Here is a 12,021-nt window from a genome sequence, read left to right as displayed (position 1 = left end):
TTTTCCTGGGCGTCAGTTGTCAGTTGCCCCATCTGGTTTAGCAGGGGTCCAACATTGCCCTTGCTTTTCCTCTGGCTCCCCACATACCTGAAAAAGAACTTTTTGTTGTCCTTGATGCCTGAAGCTTAAGGTTAAGGACATGGGCTAAGTACAGACAGTCAAAAAGCATGAGGATGAATTGATTAAGTCTTTGCAGGTTAGTCTAAACTGCAGAGATTAAACTGAGAAACAACTGGACATACATTTACTTTTGTTTCAGGAAATGCAGCCACATGCCAGCAGGGGCTCAAGCCAAAAGCCAGGGGGCACTACAGCATGGCTTTCTGGCACGTAGCCAGCACAGGCTGCATGCTTGCTTCTTCTTCCTGCTGCCCCCAAGGTCCCTGGGATTTGCAGTCCAGACTCACAACAACTGGGCTCTCCAGTGTTGCTCATCACTTCCTCTTCCTGCTTCCAGGTGCCTCTGGGATTTGTAGTCCCTAGCTGCAGTCAAGTAGTAAGTTTCAGTAAATTTAGCAGCAGGGAAGCTCTGTACTCCGGGGAAGGTGGGTTTAACCCCACCTCCCTGATCCCAAACCCAAACCAGTTTTTCTTTGGGGGTAGTCCCTGCCCCACAACCCTTCTCTGCTGGAGCAGACAGCCCAGTCCAGCCTAGGGCTGGAAAGCATACTGGGATGCTGAGGGACTGTGATTTTAACTTGAACAAGGAAGGGGTCTGGGACAGAAGTTTCATAAACCTGTTTGACCCAAATCAGTTAAATCTACATTCAACCAGGTTGATCTTAAACCAGTTTCAGCCATTTTGAAACTGGTTTATGTGCACTGTTTTGTTACAGATTTAAACCAGTTTCTGTGACTGAAACTGGTTTATGTATAACTTCTGTCCTTAGCCATGGTGAACAGGATAAGGACAACCTCAGCTATCACCAACCTGAAAGTTTAAAGAGTCTGTGGAATCCCAGTTCTACTTAGTCATGCCTCCTATCTGAAAGTCATCTTAAGGTCTTTTGTAGATTTCTCTAGCTAGGCTTCATCATGGTATTTGCTTTCAATCCTGTTGGCTCCTTTTAGATTTCTTTGACAGTAACTTTTATTATATTATCTATAGATAAAATCTCTTTTCTTTCTTTCAAAAAGAGTTTCAGAACAACAAACTAGCAAGCCAAACACATCCCACAAAGTGTAACAATTTGTTTAAAGAACAGCAAATGATTAAGGCTTCTTCTTGTTAGCCTACATCGAAGCATAAAATTTAGGTATACCTGACAAAAAATGTTAGTCTGCAGTTAATGCTCAATGTAGGGCAGCTCACAATTGGGAAGAATGTCCCCATTTGTCTTACTGTCTGGTTTGCTTGCAGATTTACGTGTGAAAGCATGGCAATGAAAATTCCATCAGTTTTTGAACTACATGATTAACTAGTTCTATAAAGAGTATCTTATGCTTCAGTGCCTTCCAGTATTTCAAAATTAATTAATCCCAAAGTTTGTTTACAAATATAGCATAGTCGTTGTAAAAAAAGATTACTAGAGATTTGTTTCTGATCACTTTTTCACCCACTTTCACAAGCAGTATGTTGCTAAACTGCAATGTTTGAGCTATAATTTAGTTGTCCTTAATCTCCTCATATCCTTCTCACTGGTCCAGAGTTTCTCCTCAAACTGCCTAGTGTCTTGCCAGGTCTTTGAAGTGCAGTGCTTTTTTCCTAAAATTCTCCTGACAGATTTCCAGATGCAAAACTGAAGGGAAATATGTCAATTTCACTTTGAGGAGAGAGAATGAGATCTACACCTTTCTAGAAGGAAGCGTCTATTGCCATTTCAGGAAAATAAAGGTAGACATTTCTTCTTTTGATTGTTGCACATCCATTTTTCCACTTGCAATTTCATTCAGTAAAGCTTGTAAATAGGAGTCAAGTTATAGGACCGTATTCGGTACGCCCCCAGTATGAATGCAGTTGGATAGGTGATAATAAGCTCAACAGTTGTTATCACTTACTGATGAAAAGGCATTAAATTGTGGTCTGCATCTAGGATGCACTCTTTCCTTGAGGAAGAAAACTATAGAAATTCATGCAAACTTTAGTTTCAACATTAGCATGCCAAGTACTATGATGGTGCAGAGATTTTTTACAGACAGAAATGTAGTATACTCCCATCCAAATGAAATGAAAGAAATAGTTTACTATAATACCTCAAATGTTGTACTCTTTCCCTGGTGGTTTCTCCCTTTCTCACTTTCATCCTTCCTAATCACTTGGTTTACAATCTCAGATGTAAGTAAGGCTTTATGGCTAAGTTTCTTTAAAAAGTAGCCTATATAGAAAAAATCAGGGAAAATTAGCTTCATAGAAACAGTTTCATGGGAAGGAAACCCCCATGAAATGTGTTTAGTCCAAAATGGCAATGGAAACAAAATTCAAGAGCTCACACAAAACAGAATTTGAGAACTTGGATTCAGGTAAAATCAAATGTTCCAATTATCAAGGATCATGTTTGTGGCAGCCCAGCAGGAAAAATAATGCTAAAGGGCAACCAGCATAGATTCATAGCAGGAAGATCCTGCCTGACTAACCTTGTTTCTTTTTAAGACCAGGTCATAAAATGCTTAAATGCAGGAATCAAGATAGTTGTCATCTACTTGGATTTTAAGAAGGCCTTCAATCCAGTATATCATCCTATTCTCATAAACAAACTGAGCAGCTGCGACATAGATGATTACACAGTCAGGTGGGTGGCAGATTGGTTTGGGGTTGCACCCAGAGAGTGGTAGTGGACGGGTTGGTATTGACCTAGAAACATGTGGGCAGTGGGGTCCCCCAAGCCTCAGTCCTTGGACCTGTACTATTTAATGTCTTCAGCAGTGACTTGGATGAGGGCATGGAGAGCACTCCGTCCAAATTCACGGAAGACACAAAATTATGGGGTAAAGTTAGCATGCTAGTGGGAAGGTATCAAATCTAGGCAGACCCGGACAGGTTGGAAAAGTGGGCAGAAAAAAACAGAATGCAGTTCAACAAGGAGAAATGCAAAGTGCTGCATCTAGGGAGAAGGAATCACCAACATAGCTATAGGCTAGGAGATGACCTTCTCAGCTGCACAGCAACAGAAAGGGAATTTGGAGTCATAGTTGACTCCAAGATGAATATGAGTCATCAGTGTGATGAAGTAATCAGTAGAGCTAACCACACTCTATCATGCATTAGCAGGTGCATCACGAACAGGTCCAGGGAGGTGATATTTCCCTTCTATGCGGCATTGGTCAGGCTGCAGTTGGAGTACTGCATCCAGTTCTGGGCACTGCACTTCAAGAGGGATGTGAATAACCTTGAGAGGGTCCAGAGGAGGGCCTCTTGTAGGGTTAGGGGCATGTAGGTAAGGCCACACAAAGAGAGATTGGGGGACTTGCAAGAGAAGGCTAAGAAGGGATCTTGTAACCATTTACAAATTCATCGGGGGGAGGGGGGCAGAAAGGGGACACCCCCTAGATGTCCCCCCTCCCCCCGAATAACCAGGAGGAATGGCCACAAACTGACAGAGGGCACATTTAGGTTGGACATCAGGAAGAACTTCTTTATAGTAAGGGTTGCCAGAATCTGGAACGGGCTTCCAAGGGAAGTGATGCTCTCCCCTATCTTGGGGGTCTTTAACAGGAGACTGAACAAGCACCTGGCTGGGGTAGCATGACCCAGCACTCTTTCCTTGTCCAGGGCAGGGGGTTGGACTCAATGATCTATTGAGGTTCCTTTCGACCCTAACAACTATGAAACTATGATTAAATCAAAATGTTTTATTCTGAATGTTGGCAAGAGTTTTAGTATAATATAATAGAATGTAAAGTGAAATAAATATCAAACTGAAGGGATTTGGATATGAAATTTCAAAATGTCTTGTTCTGGTAACCAGTGCTGACCTTGTCAAAATGTTTCAATTTAAATCTTGTTAAGAAATAAAATGTTGTCTTAACACATTCGTACAGAACCTTGAGACAAAAATAGAACTTTCCAATGGAAAAAAATATTTTGTTAGGAAAAGCTCAGCCAGCTTTCTATTAGACTAATACAGTCTGCCAAGGAGAGTCTAGGAGCTTGCCTACCTCTTCCCTTTTTTAAAAGATATGGTACCATTTCCATTGTTTGCAGAAGCACTTTGAAATTTGACAGGAGAAAGACATAATCTAGAAAAGCATCTTGTCACCTGAATGGAGTTTCAGGGGACTTAGTTGAGTTATAAACTGTTTAAAAACTCACCACTTCCTTTTTATTGTCAACATTTCTCAGGAAAATTTGGTGTGCCAATTGAAATAATGAAACACAAATATTATAAAGAGCTAGGCCCATTTTGCTACCAAAGCTGCAGCACGTGCTGTGTGGGAAAAAGCCTGTGATCTGCCTGCCAGGGTAACTGACAGAGTAGTGGTTGGAGAAGGGTGGAAGCCCAACCCCCAACCACATCTTCCCCATTTTAGGAAAACAATGAGAGAGAAGAGTTTCCCACAGAGTGGGGACACTGCTGGGCCAAGCAAATACTAGAGGATGGCGGGAGAAGACCTAAGAAGAGTATATAAGGGCTGATAATGATGGAGAGTGTCAAACAAGAGAGGGCAGGTGTAAGTTCCCTTCAAAACCTGGCTCTGCAAGAATCATGTATTCCCATTGCTTTTGTTTATCTTTTCTTCTTCTAGACTTGAATAATTTTCATGATTTTATTCTTCTTTTCCTTTTTTTTTATACCCCACTTTTTTTTGTGGTTCTCCTAAACATGTTAATATACCTTTTTCTTCATATAGCACTGTTCTTTAAGTTTTGGGAGGGGGTTAACTGTTCGGTGAACAACTTCTGTAAAAGGTCTACAGATAGAGAGAGGTAGTTAGCCATGTTATTCTGAAGTTAGGCAGAAAGCAGAGTGATGCTTTTTATACACTAACTGAATCAGAAATGTGTCTTGATTATTGAGTATGAGACAACTGACTTAATTATCCAGTACCTCTGATTATCTGCTATTTCTGCCAGGTCCATTGAAGGGGATCAAAGTTTTCATCTGATTTCCTCTGGCCCCTATACTTTCAGCAGCTACCTCTTTTTCTGCTGAGCCCACTATTCCCTCTATTTTTCATATACATCACTCCCAGATTGGTAGCGATACTCTGTTGTTTAATCTTCCTCCCTTAGCTCATCTCTCAACTGATCTCTCTATACTAGAAAAAATCATAATGCTAAGGACTCCTAACATGCTTGTAAAATTCTTCACATCCATACACCAAAGAGCTCTAAATGGTTTGTATTCCTGCCAAAAACCACTTGGATTATTCTTGTTTTTAGCAAGATTAAATTTGGTTTAAAGCCAGTGTAGACAACACCAAAATAGTTCAGACAGCACAATCTTTCTATTACTGTTCTGCAGTGCATCAGTGTGTTTGTGACAACTCCCATAAGACATTGTTTGTGGAAGCTTATGTAGGGAAGGACTCCTCAGAGTGATTTACAACTAAAATATTTTAGAGCAGGGATGTCAAAAATGGTCTGCAGGCCAGATACAGCCCATGGAACCCTATGATACAACCTGTGAGTCTTGGATGGCGCGTAGGCTGGACCCAACACTATGGATGCAGAAAGCAGTATAGGAGGTCAGTTCTAGATGCACACTGCATGAGACGCTTGTGCTGGGCCTGCACACTAGCTCTGGTGCCAGTCTGGACAAGCCCTGTGTGCTGGCTCTAATGTGTGCAGATGGCCTGGAGCCTGATCTAGACTGGCCCCAGATCCATCATGTGGGACCATTCCAGCAAAGCACCCCATGCAGCATATGTCCCATGCACCACAGGCAGACTGAGCCCTGGAATGGGACTGATGCATGCTGCATATAGTGTGTGGAGCTGGAACAGCCTTATGCACTGCATGGGACATCCCACTGGACCAACCCTGAGCGCTAACTCTGAAGCACAGACCAGCCCAGTGACCCACATCCAGCCCAGGGAGCCAGATGAGTTTACTACCTGTGTTTTAAATCAGTGCTACAGGGAACATGGGGGAAAATTGCAGTGGTTCAGAACACAAATCAGCCCAATTAGTGAGAATTATTTGCAGTGTAATAACATCAGTTCAATAATAATCAGCTCATTTATCTAGGCCAGCCATTCCCAGAATTTCTGTGCTAATGGACCACTGTTGGCCCTCAAAATTTCTCATAGACCACTATACCCCTTATACTCAAACTTTTAACTGAACACATTATAAAGAGCCTGGAAAATCCAGTTTTACAGACAAAAAGTTTGGGAACCACAGTTTTAATTCCCTGTGAAGAAAACAAGCAAGGCAAAAGACACCTGTGGCAGAATACTGTAGCCTTGCTTATGCTCTCTGCTTCTCCTCTTCTCCCCACCATTACCTGCAGAGCATTGCATCTACTTCCCGCTGTCAGGATCCATGGAAGTAGGAAGCAAATGGAATATTAATTTTAAAATATAAGCAAAGATCTGTGCTACGAAGTGTGATTGAAAATATAACTGGAGAGACCGATGGATCGCACTTGTTGTTTAAATAATGAGGTTAGGGTTGAAAATTACAAAAGGAGATTGTTCAAAATGTTCATCATTATAGGTTGTTATTAAAGTTTAGAAAAATAAGAGAGAAGGTCTGTCTGGTCCTTTCCTTTGTCATGTCCTTGTGTAAACTATGTAGCAGAATTCACAGATGTGTTGGAATTTGACAGGGCGGCATAGTGAGTGCTTCTGCTATGGCCTTGAATTCTCAACCTCCGGGCTTCCAGCGGCACACTACCTGAGTGGAGTACTTTGTCTGGTGCCCTGTCCCTTAAATTTGACAACCTTTATACTTGAAATACTATCCAAGCCATTGTCATTTTCACAAAACAGGATTGTATATTTCTAGCCAGGCTTACCTGGCATCTCTGCCTCTGGGAAAAGATATTGTCACCTCTTTGAAAACTAGGATATAGTAGACATGCCAAATGGGTTTTTCCCTCCAACACTGCTGAGCAGTGCCTGCTGAGGTGGCAAGACAGCCATTAGGCCAAAAATGTATTCCTCAAGGAAAAGTTTAGTGAAAAACGCTTGGAGCATTCATCCCGCTTTTCTGTCCCTGTTCCCCAATGCCTATGCTTATATAAATTCCTTTTCCTCGGACACAGTCCCATGACTATACACATTTTTGTCCCCTCTGGGCAGCACTAAGCCCTGGAGCTCTCTGTGGGCAAGATGGCAGTAAGCACCTGTGAAGGGAACTCCTTTGAGTGTGTTCCCCACTCACTTCCAAGCTTTCAGCACCCACCCTGAAATTCCCTTCAACGCTATTCTGAACATTTGCAAGAATAGCCTGGTAAGGCACTAAGCACTGTGTGTTGGGAATACGGGGCCACGTGGGACTCAGTCCTGGAAATGAGAGTAAGACCAAACCTAAAATATTGACTGTGCTGCTTCTTGATAAAATACTGCTGGGGTCCTGTATCCAATGGGAAAGAACCCCCGCAAAAACTAGGGTGAGAAAATGGAACTATGATTGGAAAAGATTTCTAAATAATATTCACTGAGCACCTTCCTTCTTAAATCACTCTCTTCATTAGAGCTAGGTGAGCTAATATCCAGGCATAACCCCTCTGTCTGTTGCGTGTGCTAATTGCATTGGAGTCTAAGTTCCAGGCAGGAACATCATTTTTAATGTATTTTTACTATAAAATGCCATTTATCTCAAATAAATAATAAAAAAACTAAAGCATTTACCCTAGAATGGGACAACTTGAAAACTTAAAGAAGATACAGTTAGCTTTTGAATAAGGCTTTCACTTTCTACAATGGTCATAATGCTTTTATAATGTAAAATGAGAATAAAACAATCAGGAGATACAGTTTTGTTGTGAGCTTGCTAATAAGGTTGGCACTGCTGGAACTGATTTCTGAACAAAACAATATGAAACCACCACTCCTGAAAGACTGGCGGTGTAACCTTCTGAGTGCCTGTTGATTTGCCATTGTATGTGGTCATTGTTCATTGTGCCTTTCTGTCATGCTTCATACCCAGTCCATGTCCACATCTTGCTACTTTGTTCTCCACGGTCTCTCCGAGGTATGACCTTTTCTGTTTGCTCAGAAGGCAAAATATCTCATCTAGGCTCTCATCTTCTTTTAAGGTCTACTCTCTGTTCTCAACTAACACCCATATTGTCTTCCTTTCAACTGTTTAGGATGTTACTATTAAAATTACATTTTCTGCCTATTGATTTAGCCATGTATCTTCTTTACTGCAATTATTCCATACATCTGATCATCCCTACATATCCAGTTTTGTTTCTTAATGCATTGCTGCCTTTTCCTCTCCACTGATACCTTCAGCATCCCATTCATCCAATTCTCCCGTAATCATCTCCATGCTCTTTCCCATACTGCTCCAAATACTGATCCTCAAAGCAAGTAGATGCTATTCATTGAGATCCCTCATTAAGACTCTCTTCTTCTTCCATATATATAGAAAGAAGCACTGTGTGCTTGATAATGTCTATCAGTGGACTAACTACTACCAAACAAACCTGGTTTCTTGCATGTTCATTGAACCATCATGGCCAAAACACTACAGGCACATCTATATACATTTAGGGGCAGATTCTATTCTACCTGTTGGGTATCTAAGTAGACTTATGCACCCTGTTCAAGTCCCTGAAAATCCATTCATGCATCTACTTTTGTAATACATCATCATCTGACCCTTGAGAATGAGCCACAGAAAATCAGCAAAAGGGAGGACCCTCACCTTTTGGAGTAACAGTTTTTAAGGGACTCAAGCATGGTGGAACAGAATTGCAGTTAGGCACCTAAGTCTATTTACATACTTAATTGTCAAAATACAACCTGGCTCTTAGTCAACTAAAAACATTTCTCTACTCTGAATAAAATGTTAAAGTAAACAAAGTATAATAATCTCATCATGGTATGCACTAGCATTTACAGAACAACCATGCATGCTCAACAATTCTGCCTACTGGCTTGTTACTCCTTGATTACAACTTGTCTAATATTAGGCTGTAGACTCTCTAAAAGAAAGCTATCTTCTTTCTTTTTACTGAGAAGCACCATGTGTATCTTTGGCTGTCACACAATGATTATTAAATTTCACTAGTGTTAAGGCTATTTTTTGTCTTGCAGCTCTGGAAAGAGTTTGTTCTAATTTCAGAAAAAGAACCAAGAAGTAGGTTAGTGAACTTAACTGCAGTCAGGTACTGCACAGGGGCTGGTAAGGCTCAACCGAACAAGTAGTGAGAGGCATAAGTTGTTGATCTTTTCTATATATTTGGGGTCCAAAACCTTTTATGAAGACTACAACTAAGTAAGAGCTAGACTTGGTTGAATCTCCTTGAATCATTTCTTATCCTGTACACCAGTAGATTTACAAAATAGGATGTGATGTGTATAGGACAACTGGTGGTTAGAATAAACTTGCAATTCATGTTGTATTGTCAATAACAGCAATTATTGTATACTAAAAAGGGAAAAATTCAGGAGGATTGATTTGATTAAGTGAATATAAGGGGCCAGAATCTTTTATCTGTCTGAAACTGGCTAAATCTTTTCATCTAGAGTAGACAGAATACAACCAGCATCTACACTACCTGTCATCAGTCTTTGGTGTGGATGTATGGGTGGAATGAGAAGAGGGAAAAAACAGGGTATACTATCTTCCAGCATTCCCTGAATGATAGATAACAGGCTGCAGGGCTTTAATAAACCAACATATAAGCTGCAAATCAGAGAGATGCAGTGTTTCCCTTGCGTCCCACTGGAGGCCACACTTACTGCACTTAATAGAAACTGGGCACAACACAAAATTTAGCCTAAATTTTTATATAAGAATTTACATTTACCATCATCGTGTAATCATGTTGTCTTAAATAACAGTACTGTACTTTCTAAAATTCAAAATAGAAATTCAGAATTAAAGCTGAAAACTCACCTTGTCATTGTGACAGGTTTTGTGAGTCTGGCACCCTGGTATCTGACGTCCTCTGGATTTGACCCATCTGCTGGCTCTCTCCAGCCACACCCCCAGCCTCATTCCTGCCATGCCTTTGATGTTCTTGTTTGTCTGTCTATGAGGGAGTCCCTGGGGCCAGGAGTAGCACCCATGTTTCCTTCAGCTGCTGGGTCTATCCTTGCCACCCTCAAGCCTGGGTCTGGGTTTCCCTTGGTGTGATTTCCCTTTAAAGAAGCACTCCATCAGGCCTCTAAGCACCTGACAAGGTTTCAGCTATCCTGGCCTTTGCCCCTTTGCCCTCCTTTTTCTCTTGCTGAGCCCTCAGCCCTCGTCCAGTATATGAGACCTCAGCTGTCAGGTCTCAGCCTTCTCCACTAGTGTTTATTTTCAATCTCTGATAGCAGCTTGTGCCCCCACCCATGGCCTTCTCTTCCAATGTAGCCACAATTTGGTCCTCCAGTTTTAAACTTAAACATAGCAGAATGGGGTCATAGGAGGGGCAAGCTGAAGTGCTCTGTGTCAAGATACAAGGGGACCATGGGGAGAAGGATCTAACAGTGGGGGTCTACTACAGACCCCCCAACCAAGGGGAGGAGCTGGACCAGGAATTTTCGGGCCAGCTTGCAGAGGCACTTAAGGCAAGGGGTGTAGTTGGCATGGATGATTTAAATTACCTGGACATCTGCTGGGAGGAACAGTCAGCCAGTTCGGACCATTCCAGGAGGTTCCTGGCTGAGATACAGGACCCCCACTTAATTCAGGAGGTGCACAGTCCTACCAGAGGAAATGTCCTGTTGGACCTGGTCCTGGTCCTGGTCCTGGCCACAGGCAATGACCTGGTAAAGGGCCTCCAGGTTCTTGACCACCTGGTTGATAGTGATCATCACTTGCTGGACTTCACCATGCAGCGCATGTTCTCAAGGGGCTGCAGCAAGGCGGTAGCCCTAGCCTTCAAGAGCGCCAACTTCAATGAGTTGGGGAGATTAGTGGGAGAGGCACTGGGGTTCTCGAGAGCAGGGGAACTCAGTGCAGAAGATGAGTGGTTATTCCTTAAGGAGACAATACTCAGAGCCCAAGGGGTGACCATCCCAACAAGAAGCATGGGGGGCAAGAGTGCCCGAAACCCCCCTGGCTCACCAAGGGCATCCAGGAATGCCTGATTGCCAAAAAGGCGGCATACAACTGGTGGAAGGAGGGTGCTATCTCCAAAGAGGAATATATCTTCTCTGCTCGGGCCTGTAGTGGGGCTGTCAGGAAAGCTAAGGCTGACATACAGCTAGGACTAGCATCCGAGATCAAAGATAAAAAAAGTCCTTTTTCAAATATATAGGGAAGATGAAGAAAGCACTGGGAAATATGGGGCCCCTGCAAGATTCTCTGGGCAATGTGGCAGTTGTGCCAGAGGAGAAAGCAGACCTCTTTAACCAATTCTTCACCTCCGTTTTCTTGTGCAGGGACCGGGACTTCCCCACTGTGATGCAAGACGGACTTGAGGGGAACACCTCCAGACCTCAGGTTGGGGAGCACTGGGTTAGAGAGCTTGTAGAGGGACTGGATGTGTTCAAATCAGCAGATCCAGATGCTCTCCACCCCAGGGTCTTGAGGGAGCTAGCAGGGGTTATTGCAGGGCCCTTGGCACGGCTTTACAAGCGCTCGTGGTGCTCGGGCCAGGTGCCAGATGATTGGAAGACAGCCAACATGGTCCCCATCTTTAAAAAAGGGAGGAGGGAGGACCCGGGCAACTATAGGCCCGTCAGTCTTACCTCAATCCTAGGGAAACTCTTTGAAAAGATCACGAAGGAGCACATCTGCGATAGGCCAGCTTCAGGGATGATGCTCAAGGGCAACAAGCATGGTTTCATTAGGGGCAGGTCATTTCAGACCAACCTGATTGTCTTTTGTGATCAGGTCACAAAAGCATTGGATGCAGGTGTCACCGTGGACATAGTCTTTCTGGACTTCAGCAAGGCCTGTGACACCATCTCCCACCCCATCCTCATTAAAAAACTAGGCGACTGTGGCATTGATGCCTACACAGTCAG

This window comes from Crocodylus porosus, unplaced genomic scaffold (assembly GCF_001723895.1).
Source record: "Crocodylus porosus isolate Cpor-Errol unplaced genomic scaffold, CroPor_comp1, whole genome shotgun sequence".
In the NCBI taxonomy this organism is placed as follows: domain Eukaryota; kingdom Metazoa; phylum Chordata; order Crocodylia; family Crocodylidae; genus Crocodylus; species Crocodylus porosus.
This window is presented reverse-complemented; position numbering follows the sequence as displayed.